Here is a 17449-nt window from a genome sequence, read left to right as displayed (position 1 = left end):
TTCCACCGTTGGTGTTGAAAAGGAAATTTTTAAACTTAATGTATTGTTTTACCGACTGTTGCAATATATATTTCCTTCATTTGCAGAATTTAACTTTGCGGCCTTCAGCCATCTTATTGCGTTCTTTTATCTCTTACTGTGCACCTTGTGGACCATCAGCCCTGTTAGCATCTTCAAACATGTGGCCTTCTGCGTTCAGTAATCATCATAGTATATAAATGATGACTAACTTAAACCCTCAGCTGCCGACAGGTGTTGTTGAAATATCTCGATGTGGACAGCTGAAAATGTGTGCCCCGACCGGGACTCGAACCTGGGATATCCTGCTTACATGGCAGACGCTCTATCCATCTGAGCCACCGAGGACACAGATGAGTAGCGCGACTGCAGGGACTTATCCCTTACACGCTTCCCGTGAGACACTCATTCCCAACTGTCCACAATTCTACATGTGTAATGCACCTTATAGACATTTGCCCATCATTATTTATTTCAGGGAAAAGCTGCACCGTCATCAACAGTATCTGTTCTTTCCAGAACAGTTACTGTCTTCATATACATAGTTAAAGGCTACCCAGCCATTGACCTTCGTCTGTACGAATGCGCACAGGTTGCCCGAACTCTTACGGGAATCGCCAAGGCGTGCGCGAGTAATGAGTGGATGGGCAAATGTCTATAAGGTACATTACATAGGTAGTATTGTGGACAGTTGGGAATGTGAGTCTCACGGGAAGCGTGCAAGGGATAAGTCCCTGCAGTCGCGCTGTTCATCTGTGTCCTCGGTGGCTCAGATTCAGTCTGGCTTTAGCTGTCGCAGCGGTCGCACGCTCCTCAAGTATACTCCGGGAACGTTCAGTGTTGACGCCAGTGTTTTCGTGTTTCGTGATCGTTTATTGGCGTATTGCACGTGAATTAAGTATTATCAATTGAGCATTTGGTCTTCGTTCGTGTCGTCTTTCTACGTAGTACCGTTGGGATTTCGGTGTTGTCCGAGATTTCTTCGCTGCAGAACACCGTGGCAAACTCCGTGAGAAAAAACACCGTGATTTTCACCTTCGACAAGTACACTCGTCGAGTACAGCCCTCTGCACTTGAAATACACGACTGGATTACCGAGGTAATTGGCCTTCATTCTGAAACTGTTCATACCATGCAGCTAGACTCTGACGAATACTGCATTTTTGTGAAGTTTAACGATTCCGTGAGTGTAGACCGCTTTCTGGAAAAATTTGGTTATGAAACGGAATTTATACACGGTGATGGTACTAAAAGTTCTGTAAAACTCTGCAATTCCGAGTCTGTAATTAGGAATGTTAGGGTTTTGAATATTCCCATAGAAGTAGACAACTCGAAAATTAAAGATGTCCTTTCAAAGTATGGGGTTGTCAGGCAAATAGTCAACGAAAGGTGGGCTTCGCATTTCAAGCTGCAGTGCTTTAACGACATTCGCTCCGTGGAGATGGAAGTAAAGGCAAACATTCCCTCCCACATCTTTGTTGACGGGCACAAGGCGCATGTTATGTACTCAGGGCAAACTCCTATATGTCATGTATGTAACGAGTCTGGTCACCTCCGTCAGGACTGCCCTCGCTGTGTTTTTGTGCTAACAAATAACCTTACGCAACGCCGGAAATTAACACTCAACGTTTTGTTGCCAGCCAGTAATACAACAGAGCCGGCGGCTGTCGTGGATCCTGTTACAACCTCTGAAAATGTTGCACTTAATGAATTTCTATCTTTGCAACCTGCATTAGCTGCTGAAATTCCGTCCCGTGACAGCGAGGTTCCCACTAAAAAGCGTCCTCTAGAGGACACTGAAAAAGGTGTTGATGAGGACACTTCCTGTGGAACACCCGTTGTCAGGAAGCCGAAGCCCAGTCCTGAAGATCTGTTGGAAGTGGAAAAAGGAGATGGAATGCAGGTCGATGTGGCTCCCACTTCCGCACAAGGACTTATACCGCCACGAACAGATAGTGACGCGGCTGGTAGTGACCTTTCACGGAAATGTGACCCTGAGCCTGAGGTCACAGCTGCAATAACCGCATCAAGTGCACAGCCCATACAGTGCGAACAGTACGAGGAAGTACCAAGTAAACAACCTGCTGACTCCGAAGCGCAACGCCGCACCGAAGGAGGAAATAAACAAGCATCACCGCCTTGCCAGCAAGACAACACGACACCACGCCGAAACCAAATATTGACGACTCGCAAGCCACCGCCGTTGCGCCAGACGGCCACCGCCGGCGGCTGCGACCTTAACCAGGTCTTGCTGTCACGCGTCATCAAACGAAAGCCACACCAGAGAAGAAAGACATCAAGAAAAAAATATTAAATATGAAGTCATCAGGTCCAATACTGAAGAGGAGAAAGAAGAGGGCCACAGTAACTTATAGCAATGCATTGTCAGGATTTCAGGATACTTTTCTTCTCAAGCACTTTGTTTAAAAGCAGTGAAAATTTTTCTTGGAAGTCAGTACATGTAATGGGCTCATAGCTTGTAAAGATCGTGACTTGTAAGGAAGCACGTTGCTCCTATAATCATACCGATCCTCATCCCAAATAGCTTCTTCTGATATGTCTGTGATGCAAGCTTATAGCATTACTACTATTAACATTAATAAAATACAGTCACCCTTCAAATTGGCAGCACTAAAATAATTCTTGTACCAGTCTGGGACAGATATCGCGTTGCTACAAGAAATTGCGATAGCGGAATTTCGGATCCCAGGCTTTTTTGAAATTGTTAATGTTTCTACGGAAGCTGATATCGGTACAGCCATACTTATAAGGGAAGGCATTCCGGTGACTGAAATCGAACGACTAGAATCAGGAAGAGCCATAGGCATAACATTTTTCGATGTGACAGTGCTTAACCTTTACGCCCCATCAGGAAATTCCCACAAATTGGATCGTGCGAAGTTTTTTCAAGAGGAACTGATTTATTTATTGAGGAAAAATCCATGTTCTCTTATACTAGGTGGAGATTTTAAAGCTGTGTTTTAAACCAGAAAGATCAACAACCCAATTTCAACTACTCGCCACAGTTAAAAAAGTTAGTAAGTGATCTACACCTTAAGGATGTGTGGGAACTTCAACACCCGACGTCAGTCGTGTTCACGTATGTAACCAACCACTCCCGCAGCAGACTAAATAGAATTTACGTGTCACCAAATTTGCAAAATTATTTATTGAACGTTGAAACTATTCCCGTGTATTTTAGCGATCACAGTACACTTTTAACTTGCTTTAATTTAAGTGTACAGCCAACCCATCGATTCAGAGGCGAATGGGATTTAAATATTTCTGTTTTCAGAATGAGATTTTCACTCTGCAGCGGAGCGTACGCTGATTTGAAACTTCCTGGCAGATTAAAACTGTGTGCTCGACCGAGACTCGAACTCGGGGTCTTTGCCTTTCGCGGGCAAGTGCTCTACCATCTGAGCTACCGAAGCACGACTAACGCCCGGTTCTCACAGCCTTACTTTTGTTTAGAAGGTAGGAGACGAGATACCGGCAGAAGTAAAGCTGTGAGGACCGGGTGTGAGTCGTGCTTCGGTAGCTCAGATGGTCTTGTTGCATGCGAGCGGCGTTCGTATCCGTGGATTTTGATCGTGCCTTTGACAGGATCAACCATGATTTCCTTGACTCGACCATGCGACGCATGGCGATACCACAGGATTTTATTACCGTCCTCATGCGCCTCCTTCGCGGCGCTTCTTCGACGGTGAGAGTCAATGGCAGGGAGGTAGGAACGATTCCTGTTTGCAGCTCAGTTAGGCAAGGATGTCCCTTGTCGATGATACTGTTTACAATAGCGCTCGAACCATTGATGCAGACTCTTAGACGGACTCTTAACAGGCGTCCGACTCCGTGCGAGCTCTTTCAGTCGTGCATATGCCGACGACTTGATGATACTCGTCCGGTCGGAGAACGAAGTAAGTCAGGTGGTTACCCTTCTTACCACGTACGGAGTAGCTGCGGGAAGGAGGGTCAACATGAATAAAACCAAGATCATGCTCATCGGTCGAGGGCTGGACGCTCTGCACAGTCCGTTTACGACGGTGGACATCTTGCGATGCTTAGGTGTATTGTTCACCCCATCGCTACGGCAATCAGTGGCGGCGAGCTATCGACGTCTCCTCCAGAACGTCCGACTGCACATACTCAACAATTCACTCCGAACGCACACCCTGCTAAAAGGGTGGACTACACTAATGTTCACCTGGCCTCGCGACTGCCGCACCTGGCACAGGTACTGCCAATGCCACATGGTATTGCCGACAGATTAATGGCGGCCTTTGGATACTACGTCATCCAAGGAATGTTGTTTAAGATCAAATACGAGACTTTAACTGTCCCACACCATTCTGGAGGACTTAACCTCACGGATGTGCGGAACATGGCTCTAGCTCTATACCTGCGAGCGACGCTACGCACTTGGAACCAGCGGCAACACGCCATCACGTCGGCCATCCTGGATGTGCTTCTTCCCACGTCCTTTGAACCACCGGTGGCGGTAGGCACAATCTCGCCCTCTTTTTCTCACGTCGCGCGATTTTTTGTTGACTTTAGTTATCTTCAGTTACAGATACCTTCTACAAGAATCCCCACTACCCGTGAGATATATCGATACTTGCGGCGTCATCATGGCAGCAGTGTTGTCGAACTTAAATACCCAACACGAAACTGGCGACAGATTTGGCGAGCTGTCCATACACCTCTCCTCACCACAGCAGCACGATCGTCATGGTATACACTAATCAACCGCAAGAGAGTCAACCGCCGACGATTGTACGACATTCGCATGGTAGATTCCCCGCTCTGCCTTATATGTGGCATGCAGGACACCGGCGAACATTCTCTGCAGTGCGGTGAGGCAAAGGATGTTTGGCTGCTGACGCAACGCATCATGGCCCTCCTCCGACGCACCGACGGATCAACGATCACGACGGACGCTTTATTTTTCCCTGACGCCGTATTTTTCCCCTCACAAAAAACTTCGTCAATCCGATGGACTGGAGGACACGCATCGCACTACGTGCTCTCGCGGACCTTGATATCAGGCATGGACTATTGGCATTATTTACTAGAACAACACGAAATCATCCTACGCCACTCTAAATATAAAACGCATTTTGCGAACTTTCTAGGCAGCATGTTTCATAACCCACCGAAGCGGTGGGGAGTCCCAGGTTTACGTTGTTTCGAGGGATAGGACGTACTCCCAGTGAAGTGACGAGGATGTCACTTCAGCCCTATATTTCTTTCCCTTCTTTTTTATATATGATTTTTCTTTTGGGACGTTAAAATTAAATGAATAAATAAAATATTATTGTTACTAACAAAAAATTACAATGTACAATGTTTCCTTCCTGTTGCCTCTCCCTTATTTATCCTGTCAGGAGACGGGGACACCGTGGCCAGGCCTCCAAGTACGACCCCTGCCCACTCTGCCCCCTGACTGTTATTAACTAAAAATAAAAAATAAATAAAAAATGATGGTAGAGCACTTGCCCGCGAAAGGCAAAGGTCCCGAGTTCGAGTCTCGGTCGGGCACACAGTTTTAATCTGCCAGGAAGTTTCATCTCTGTTGTAACTGACGAGGAACTGGAACAGGAAATAAGAGTAGCGTGGACTATGTGCCTCCGCACAGTAGACAAGCACCCAACAGTCATTGATTGGTGGACTAGGAGGGCTAAACCAAAGCTGCGGAAAGTTGTCATGCAGTTTAGTGCAGCGAGGCACAGGGAGTTGAGGAATACAATGGAGTTTTATTATAAAGTTTTAAGAGACTTATATCAACAGGCCCATGATGACGTAATTCGTCTGAATGATATAAAAAAATAAAAGCCATGTTATTAAGCATTAAACGGCAACAGATGGAGGGACTAAAAATTAAATCGAAAGCCACACCAGTCGTAGCAGATGAAACAGCTTCTCTGTATCACTTGGTGCGGCATGCTAAAAACAGACGTCAAACTTTTATTGATGAAGTCCAGACGCATACTGGTACGAGGCTCACATGCCGGAAAGAAATACTGGACTAAGTCCACGGGTACTATGAAACCTTATATGCCCCTACCACAGTGGAAGATGCAGCTGTCGAGGACTTTCTCACTATTTTAGGTCCACAATTGTCGGGAACAGACAACGCTGACATCCTGTCACCTATCACTAAAGATGAAGTGCATGAGGCAGTGCGTAACTCACCTCTCAAAAAATCTCCGGGACTTGATGGCCTCCCTGTGGAGTTTTATGCCCGCTACTGGTTTATAATTGGGGACAAGATCACTTCCATGGGAAATGAGGTCCTGACCGGAAAAACGTTCCCTGCAGAGTTTAAGGAAAGTAAAATAGTACTGATTCCTAAGAGTAAAGGCAAAACCAACTTAAACAATTTTCGGCCTCTTTCGCTACTAAATTCTGATTACAAAATAATTTCGCGTATTATCAACAAAAGACTCTCTGCCTTTTCCAACAAAATATTGAGTCATCATCAATCTTGTTTCCGACCAGAACGATATTCCAAAGTCAGTCTGCATACAGAGACGTCATTGCAATTACCTGAGTGACAAGTATAAAATGTGCTTTAATCTTTATAGATTTCATCAAAGCTTTTGACCGCGTTAGTCATAGATACCTCTTTGCGACGCTATCAAGAATGGCTTTCCACACTCAGATTGTCAACATGCTAAGAAATATTGCAACAGGTATAAATGCGAAAATAGCAATCAATGGCCAAACTTCTAAACCCATACAGATAAGGCGAGGGGTTTCACAGGGCAGTCCCCTATCTATGTTTTTATTTTCCGTATCTTTAGAGCCCTTCCTCCGCACTGTCCACGCAAGATTAACAGGCATAACATTGAGTGGTGAGAAAGCTGTCATACGAGCTTATGCTGATGACGTGGGCGTTGTAATAAGGAATAAGGAGGAGACAGTTACACTGGAAAGAGAAATCCAAAGGTATTGTCTAGCGTCGAGAGCGACAACAAATGAAAACAAAAGTAAAATATTGAATCTACGGGGCCTAGATCACCTCCGACTGGCATGGGCAAAACAAGACACCAAACATAAATCTTTGGGAGTAACCTTAATGGCATGTCCGATGAGGATGGCTGCTTTTAACTGGACGGAAACTAGGAGGAAAGTTCATGGTGCTGTAAAGTAGAACATCCATCGAACTATGGACCTGGTGCAAAAAGTCAGATTCATCAACTCCAACGTTTTATCTAAAGCGTATTTCACTGCGCAGGTATTTCCAATCCCTAAACTAGTAGCGAAAGGGATCATGTCCACTGTTACCAATTATTTATGGCGAGGAGACATATTCAGGGTTGGTGCGACTACCGTTATACTGGATGTCAGAAACGGGGGCCTCGGTTTGGTGGATATTCGCAACAAAGCGTCTGCGCTGTTCCTCAAACGGACTTTCCATATACTCAGAGAACTTCCACAATGTATAACCGCGAAGCTCTTTGAGGCTGTGACACCCCATAGTCTGCAAGCACCGATTGATGTGCGAAGGATTAATGCCCGTCTGCAGATGTGATGAACTTTTTCCTCGAAGCAAGTTATCTTAGTGACGAAATCAGAAGCAACACATGTATCACAGCGCGCGACATCATACTTGAAAGGAAGTTAAATGAGGGCAGAAACAAAATTGAAACGAAATTCCCAAATTGTGACTGGGAAGCTATATGGCGGAACATCAACTATGCCGGGCTATCTACAGACGCTATTTCCGCATGGTACAAAACAGTTAACAATGTCATCAGCACCAACGAGAGACTACATGGGATTGGTTTAAACCAGACACACCTTTGTGGAAAATGCAATCTGGTGGATACACTCATCCACAGATTCACCTGTGGTGGCAATGTGCATAACTGGAATTGGATCAGGCAACAAATCGCCTTTCTCACCAGATCCTATACGGAATATATAACGCCATCGCTCCTCCTGAGACCAGACATGACATACTTTCCGAAATTAAAAACCAACACCATTAGCTGGTAACTGGGAAAATATGTTAGTTATGTCATCCATAAACTTGGGTCGGACAACGAGATAGAATTCCGCGTTTACATAAAGTGTGAATATGCAAAAATCAGCACGTATCGCAACCACAAGAAGCACTACGGCAACATGCTGAAGATCATTTTTGAAAGAATGGGTGTTGGTTAAATATGTGGAACCACTACAACACCTTGAACGAGAACGAACAGAAGAAAATTAAAAGTCACTTGGTTTCTTATTATTATTATTTACTATTACCTTGCTTCCGGAACTTCTATGTTACACGGAAAGGTTCTTTTTTTTTCTCAAAATATGTTCTTCAGAATTACTCGTGTTCGACTTCCAAAGTATTTGTGTGATCCAAGAAGAATTGTTAAGTTTTTATCAGTGTTCAGTTTTTACTCAGAGAAGAGGTTTCTTTGTCTTTCTTACATCGAAGAATGGGAATTTTGTGTTAAGATTTCTGCACACTTAGTGCTATGACCCAACAGGGAACATGAAAAAAGGGGTGGGAGGGGTTTGGGCCTCGACGCACTGGCAGTGCCGTGAAGAGACCCCACTGCTAGTGCGGCGTGTACCACGCCCTGATCATCCTAAAAAGAAAAAAGAAGAAGATGGATAGAGCGTCTGCCATGTAAGCAGGAGATCCCGGGTTCGCGTCCCGGTTGGGGCACACATTTTCAGCTGTCCACATCGAGGTATATCAACAACTGTCGGCAGCTGAGGGTTTAAGTTAGTCATCATTTATTACAGGGAAAAGCTGCACGGTCATCAACAGTATCTGTTCTTTCCAGAACAGTTACTGTCTTCATATACATCATAGTATATTTGGAATTTTGAAGATTTAATCCGGCGGCCTTCAGCTGCTCCGCATGCTGATCTCATATATGTATACGATTTATCTTATTGGTAAATTTAACTCTGTGTCATGTCTTTTTAAAATTGAACTTATTCTAAAGCATCTGTTTGGAGTCCTTCAGCTGCGAATAAATTTAATTCTTTCAAAAGTGTATTTGTGAACTAAATGATAATAAATTACAATTGTGAAATGAATCCGACAGCAACTCCCTTGGCCCTTAACACAATCCCAATCACCTGTTACCCTTGCGTGATTTAGCAGGCATTTCAATTGTCTTTGAATAAAAGTCTTCATCTCATTGCTGATTTCTTTCGGGTGCCGTATGAACTATACGACAATTACACATTCTAGGTAGGATCCAAGTTTCTTTGAGCTATGTTACTAATCAGCGACATATGATGTGAAGGTTATTTTCTTCTTTAAGTTTTGCAGTCCAGTGTGTTATTGGAAGGAAACAAAGCAGGAATGTGTAAAGTTTTCTAAATTTAAATAATCATGTTGTGTGAGATTTCAAGAAAGGGAGGGAAGGAAGGGCAATATTTAAATTTCTGTCGACGACAGGGTCTCTACAGAGACGGAGCCAAACCTTGGCTTAGTGCGGGACGGAGAAGAAGATCGGCCATGTCCTGTTCAAGGAAATCATCACGCTACGTACAGCGTAAAATCTTTATGAGACGTCATATGCCATATTCCGGAAGTCACTATAAGGGACTCCCGGGGGAATAAATCCTGATGGCCTGACGGGGATTTAAAGCGCCGTCCTCCCGAATTCTGCGTGAAAAATCTTAAATACTGGGGCCTCCCGGTCGGTACTTACAGTAGAAGATCAGATATGACTTGTGAAATAATATCCCAGAATATACCAGAGATCCGACGTTCGGGCTGCGACTGCGCCTGAAGGCAAACAGAGGCGCGCTTCTGAAACGGCAATTCCCTGGCAGTCTCGAACCGCGACTAAATTTTGCATCAGTCGCAGTTGACGCACTTGAAACACTTGAAAATGAGATTAAGGCACCCCGATTCGGCGAAAGTTTTCCCGCAGAAGAAGTTCACGTAATGAAATTCTGGCAGTTTGGCAGGCCTGATTGGAACTGCGTTTCTCCATTTTCGGTCTCAGCGGGCTGCAGCGTAGCAAAGCCTGCGGAGCTTTCTAACTTCCATTTCTGAACACAAGCCGATGCCGTTTCCTAGCTGGGCCATTTGACGCAGCATTTCGGTAGTCTTACTGCCACCCGTAAGACATCTAATACGAAAACCGGAATACTCCGTTAGAATGGAAAGGAAGAACTTGGTCCGCCTTATACGCTAGAGATGTACGTTCCAGAGAGGCTCGATTGTAAAAGGGATTCAGAATCAATTCGATTTGTGCTTTTTAATTTTCACCAGAATGTGATTCGCGAACTGTTTTTAGGTCATCTTATGATTTACTATCACGCAGAAAAGTGTGAAGCATTCTGATATTAACCAACTACGCAGTTGATCAGAAGTCTCACCAGCATGCTATTTGCGTTTCACACACTATGTTCCTGACACACACAATGGTTACGGTTACTACAAGCCACACCACAAGTTGGGAAACGGAGCCAAATTTCTAGTAGTTTACTGTCGAGTTGAGATTTTCATAAATGTTTTATTCGTATCTTACAGAAACTAGCAGTACGGCAATAAACAGCCCTTTAAACACGCCGCTAACGGCAATCAAGTAGTTTATAGCAATACAACAATTTTAAAAATAAATTAAAAAAAACCACAGAAGCTAGCAGTACGGCAATAAACTACCTTTTAAAACACGCCGCTAACGCCAAGCAAAGTAATTTATAGCAATACAACAATTTAAAAATAATTTAAAGAACATTACTAAAGTAAATAAAGATCTTTGTTAATGAAGTACGGTGAGGTAGTGAAGCTATCAACATCGTCATTAAAAAAAAAAATAAACAGGCCTCAGCAAACACACGATTAATGGCAATAAAAGGAATTTACAAACTTGGAGGAATTTAAAAAATTTTAAACAAAGTGTCCTGGAATATCATTAGAACATAACAGATATGACGGACCCGTGTAAGGCGGCCACAAATCACCCACTCAGGGATGCTCAGGCTAGACAGAATACTGACCAGTTTAAATACGCACGTAAACACAGTTGCCACTCTCAGGCTGGTCACTGCACCGACTTTTAACCAGCGAAAACTTGTTATAAGATGACTTAACTTGCTGACAGAATTAGAGCTAACCTCGTGCAAGGAAACATTACACCACACAGTCCTGAATGAGCGACCACATGATCAACCAACAAGAAGCATGAATTTACTCATAACCCACGACAGAATAGCAAAACAATTAAACTGCCCAAAACTACACCTCCCATCGGGCAGTAACGAGAGGAGTAGGAGAGATCATTGTTTTCAATTACACCGGTGCCGGGGACAGGAAACCCGATCGCCGGAGGCCACAAGGCAGAAGAGACGCTGGTTACACAAAATTATTACTTAATGACTAAACCTTCCACGAACTTAACTTGCAATTAGGCTCGAACAGGCAGTACACGACCTCCGATGGCAAGGATCCACACATTCGGCAGCGCACGCGTCGCCAGCGTACCCAACACGCCACGGTCACGCGACAACACGCTCTGTCACCGGAGTTCACGTCTTCTCTGCAACGTAGACCGAGCGAGGTGGCGCAGTGGTTAGACACTGGACTCGCATTCGGGAGGACGACGGTTCAATCCCGCGTCCGGCCATCCTGATTTAGGTTTTCCGTGATTTCCCTAAATCACTCCAAGTAAATGCCGGGATGGTTCCTCTGAAAGGGCACGGCCGACTTCCTTCCCCATCCTTCCGTAATCCGATGAGACCGATGACCTCGCTGTCTGGTCTGCTTCCCCAAAACAACCAACCAACCAACCAAATCTGCAACGTAGACGGGTAGTGACCGCTCCTTCATGTTAGGTGTCTCCTTTTAAACTCCAGTGTTGAAACGGAGGCTTTAAAGAAGCTTGGTAACGTCCCTCCAAGGCGAAATGAACAGCAACTACTCGTGGGGCTATTCTGTATGCAACCAACACGCGGGGAGCTCTTCCGTCAACTCGACCCGCTCGTTACACACAACCAAAATACATCACTTGGCGACTCGATACAAACGGCCACGCCTGCTTCGCGCTGGAGAGCCACACTGCCCTCCCGTGTCCACCACCCTCTCTACGCGCAACGCCCCTCCTTCCGCGCCACTACACGAGGTTACAACCGGTCAAAGATCTCACTTCCTCCATAGCAGTTTCCCGCAAGCAAAAACGTAGATATCGATAGCAGAGGGAAAAGACAACCAAGCAGCCACTTAATGACGGACAAAATATCAAACAAACATGTCAGGGGAAGAAAAGGAAAACCAATGCAATCTAAACACAAGGTGTAGCACGAGTCGATACATGGCTCAGTTCCCGTATTCTAGTTGTAGCGTCTTTGATTAGCAGTCAAAACGTCCTTGGTGTTCGAATCCCGCCACCACTCGGATTTTGAATAAAAGCAATCAACAGTGGTGGCCGAAGATTTATGGCATAAGAAGTCACCCTCGTTCAGCCAACGGCCTTGTCAAAGAGGGTCGAGGAGCGGACAGATGCTCAGGACACTCTCTTAGGGTGGGAATCTGCCCCTAAAGGTGGAAGAATCGGCAACGATCAACGGCAGGCATGTGGATGCAGAAGGCGATGGAACCAACTGAATTAAATACACGAAATGTGTATCCACGGGGAATGTGTCCTGTAATTGAAAAAGTGTCATGATGATCTCTCCAATGCGAAAACATTTCGGACAAGTCATCCATTGAGGTCTCCGGGACGGCACTGCTGAGGGAGAGGTGACCAATGAAAAGATTGAATACACCGCGGAAAGATAACGTTCTACAAGACGAAGCGTGGAATGTCAGAAGTCTGAACGTCATAGGGAAACTAGAAAATCTGAAAACAGAAATGTTAAGGCTTAATGTACATGTAGTGGGAGGCCAGTGAAGTGAAATGAAAGGAAGACCTAAGATTTCTGGTCAGATGAGTATAGGGCACTACCAACAACAGTAGAAGGTAGTATAACGGGAATAGGATTCGTTATGAATAGGAAGGTAGGGAACAGAGTTACCGTGAACACGTCGTTGATAGAGTCGTTCTCATTAGAATCGACAGCAGTAACACCAACAACAATAGTTCCAGAATACACTCCGACGTTCCAAGCCGAAGACGAAGAGAGAGTTGTCTTTTGAAGCTGGAGATTTATTCAGTTATGTGAAGTAATGAGGGTGTTCATTCCAGAATCCGGTACTTGCCACTGATAAAGTTTGAAAAGAGGTCGTTCACAGACTGTACTAAAAATAAAACTACTGACTTCCCTTTAAGTTTTAATATTAAAAGCAGAGGGAAAGGACGTGCTTAAAATGAAGTTTTGCACATTTATTGAGAAAGGATGAACGTACAGCAATGGCCTACACTCTATTTGATAGAGGAGGGAAATTTAGAGTGTCTGTAAGTTATTAAGGTGTGGCTATAAACAAAGGCTTTAGGTAGGTTGCAGCGTGAAGACGAGATTAATTGTAGGAGTGGTTGGTGGGAGACAGAAATAGAGTACTATGATGGGGCTGCTTCATGGTATGAAGATGTGAAGAAAGGTATAGGTAAAGTTTTAGAGAGAAGGAAGGTGAGGTGGCTGGAAATCCGTGGTATAGTGTAGGACAGCAGTGGACCTAATATTTCTTCTTTCTTCAGGTAATTATTTCTAAAAACACCAGAATATTATTAATTGTTCTTAGTGCAATTATACAGCTCCCCATTCCGTTACTTTTTCTTTTACTGTCTTTCTTGTCGTAATCTGTTTTTGTTGTAAAGCGAAATTGTAGATACAACTTCCAGGTACATCAGTTACACAGTTAAATATAAAACGACCACAATAACTTCGTAGAGCAAAGATTATACTCTCAGCTGCAAAGAAAAAAGCAGCGTGATAGGGTCACTGGTGTATGGTGACGTGAATAGAGGTTGTGAGCCAGCTCGCACGGAGTAGATTGTGTGAGGGATGAGATATTTTGGGAAACAATCTGAAACTGCAGCTGGAAGAGAATAACATAGTGACGGAATTTGGAAAGCAATTTTCGAGGTTCTTTAACAACTCTACGAAATCCCCTCAGTAAGAACTGAACTGGAATTACACTCCTTTCACAGTCACAAAATGCTAGGAAATACTATTTCTTAAATTAATTTGTGTCAGCATTTGTTTACAACACTACTTCTTAAATCAATTTCTGTCAGCACTATTGTCCAGTGCATGTTCTTAATTATTGCTGGCTGTAGATTTCCTGCTGCTTTCTTTTTTCAGTAAACTACTTCACTGCTGAAAGGTAATTTGTTTTTTTCTCAAGTAACTGTTTGAGGTCCATGAGTAACTAAATTCATTACAATTGTACTTTTAGTGGGATAATCTATGCCACATAGCGCTAAGATGGTATTATAATAATTTTTGGTTGTTTTCACCTATTCAATAGAGATTAATAATAATCTTCTTCGTTTGCGATGGTATGTGTTATTGTGAAAATTATGTAAAACTGACTGATATTAATTGGTAAAAAGAAAAAGACGTAACGGAATGGGGAGCTGTATAATGACACTAAGAACAATCAACAATATTCTGGTGTTTTTAGAAATAATTACCCGAAGAAGGAAGAAATATTAGGTCCACTGCTGTCCTACACTATATCACGGATTTCCAGCCACCTCACCTTCCTCCTCTCTAAAACTTTACCTGTACCTTTCTTCATATCTTCATACCATGGAGCAGTAAATAAGCTGTTCAATAGAGATTAATTGTAATCTTCTTCGTTTGAGATGGTTTTTGTTATTGTGAAAATGATATAAAACTGACTGGTATTAATTGGTTAACTCATTTATCGCACCCATTGTCAGCCTGTCGACTGTGTATGCAACTATATTTAAAGTAATTTTTGAGTAAGAAGTTTGTGATTTGCTGCCCGGAAATGACGTAGTAACGTATGAAGCCTTTGCATTAGACAAGTCCAATGCCGAAACTTCTTTCGTGTAGTCAAAGTCCATTAGAGTACAGGATTCGTCGGTTTATTTATTTATTTATTTATGGCTTATTTAGCTTGAACAGAATAGCACCTTAAGGCTCTCTGTTATATCTGACAAGGAAAAGCATATCCCAAAGATATTATAAAACATTCATAGGAATAATACAAATAATTCACTCTGATAATGATAATATTAATTGACAATAAAAAGAAGAATGAAAATAATAGCTGACACTAGTAATAATAATAATGGTAATAATAATAAAGGACATTAATAATTATGTAGGTTAGTTTAGAACATATGAATATATGTTTACTACTACAGAAGTGGAAGGGCAATGAAAGAGAGGAAGATTGAAATAAGAATGACAGTGACTTTTAGGAAAGAAAAGAATTTAAAGAAAGAATTCTGCCAAAATGAGGAAGAGAAAAGTCATGGGGCATGTGGATTGAAGAGACTGAGCTGCTGACTAATATATGGGAGAGATGGTTATTGTGAGAAAATGTGGGCCGTTAACTGTCATTCGAAATTTGAAAGGATTTTAATTTGTATTATTTTTATAGAAAGATTGTCCCATGTTCCTGATACAGAAAAAGATTAAGATAAAGTAGAAGTGTTATGTGATGATAGCAAGAGAATTTTACTTTGTTGAGAAGTAATATTTCTGATGAGCTGTTTACATAATCGCGTAAGAGTTGAAGATCAATAAGAGGGTGTGCAGTGATTGAGAACATACAGAGTATGATAATAGCTATGCCTTCTGGCTTGCAGTCTTAACTGTTGTAGGCAGGAAAGATAGTGTTGAAATAGCGTCTCTGGATTTCTTTTTTCATGACAGTTAACATGCGTCATGTAACTGAAACACTTCTGCCAGGAGCCAATGGAACAAACTAAGTAAATGAAAGAGTTCAACAACTAAACTACCTAAGTTGGTTAAAAGGCGTAATGTAAACTGCAGTATATATCACATTGTAGTGTACATAATTCCGTGTAGTCCGCGCGTACACAACTTTCCCACTAGAGCGCGCCCCACTAAGCACAAGAGCACAGACGCAGCGCTCGTCCGTCTCCGCACTACGAGATGGCGCTATCTTATAGACGGACCAAATTCTGCTTCCGCCGATCCGCGTATTAATATGTAACGCACCCAATGAGATTGCTGCTAACGTAGAACCTTTCCTCCTCGCGGATCACACTCGCGCAGTGATACATAAACGCCCGAGGTATTATAACGAGTGACCTCCGATTAGTCAGTCTGCATCAGTCTGCATTAGTCTGGATTTGTCTGTACCAGTCTACATTAGTCTGTACCAGTCAATAGTCAAGTTTCAGTCTGCGCCAAATAAGATTATCATATTCCGTTTCATAGCCATGAAAATAAATGAATAGGCACTTTGTCAAGTATCGGAGATATGAGAGAATAAGATTCACGTACCAAGACCAAGGGAACTTCAGATTGTCAATTGTAAACAGCATCCAGAATCAAGTTAAGTAAGGTTTATGATTGTTATTCTTTTAATAAATGTGTGTGAAAATTAATCAAGTTCTGTTTAAAGTTGGTCACCGTCAATCTGCTACTCTAAGCGTGCAAGTGGTATTTCTATCGTCTGACCTAACGGCAGAAGATGAACGCCCCACGATAAGACCACGAGACATATTGCTGACACTCGCCTACTTCGTTAGAGCTACAAGTCAAATAATCTGATGGTGTGTGTACCGAAGGTCTTACAGTACGCACACCACACACACATCCTTTCAGTTCAGCTGGAACTGCAACTACAAGCCATCCCAACTTGACAGCACACGCCCACTTTCGCAAAGTGAAACATTGGCCCCTACATCCGCTTTGTCCGGCTGGCTCGGTCGTTCCTTTTACGTAGTCCACCCCTCCTTTTTTTCTGCGTTACTCTTTCCTTTTTATACTTTCCCTTTCCGCAGAGTCGCAGCGAGGGATATCGGGAGCCCGGGCGGAGCCGGTGTGTGTCAGAAGGAACAATATTCCCCATCTCGGTAGGCGGCGGCGATACCGCCGTAATATTCGGCCGGAGAATAAATTGCTGTCGCGGCGGTGCGCGACCGCCGTAATATCCTTGTCGATGGCTGCAAGTCGGTCACCGGCCCCGACTCGACTCGACTCGACTCGAAATAAGCCCGGGGGCGCCAGTGCAGAGCCGACCGGCCAGACGCGCGCCGCGCTGCGTTTGCTCATAAAAGTTTTTCAATTCCCGTCGACGGGCCTTTGGGAGCCAGAAAGGGAACGCCGCCGGTCCCGGCAGCAGGGGGGCGCAACCGCGGCCGCGGGAATTAAAAAAATTCACCCCCGCGTTCCGTGCCGCATGCTTCGTGTTCATTTCACCGGACGGCCGCATCGACTGTCTGCGCAGTCCACACACTCGCCTGTTCTGGCACGCGGTATCGCCGATAGCTTTGAATCAGTAGCGGCGTAGCCACACGCGGCTCCACGGTTCATCGTAACCGTAGCGACTGGGCTGCTGTTACGTGCG

Source organism: Schistocerca americana, chromosome 6 (genome assembly GCF_021461395.2).
Source record: "Schistocerca americana isolate TAMUIC-IGC-003095 chromosome 6, iqSchAmer2.1, whole genome shotgun sequence".
NCBI lineage: Eukaryota > Metazoa > Arthropoda > Insecta > Orthoptera > Acrididae > Schistocerca > Schistocerca americana.
This window is presented reverse-complemented; position numbering follows the sequence as displayed.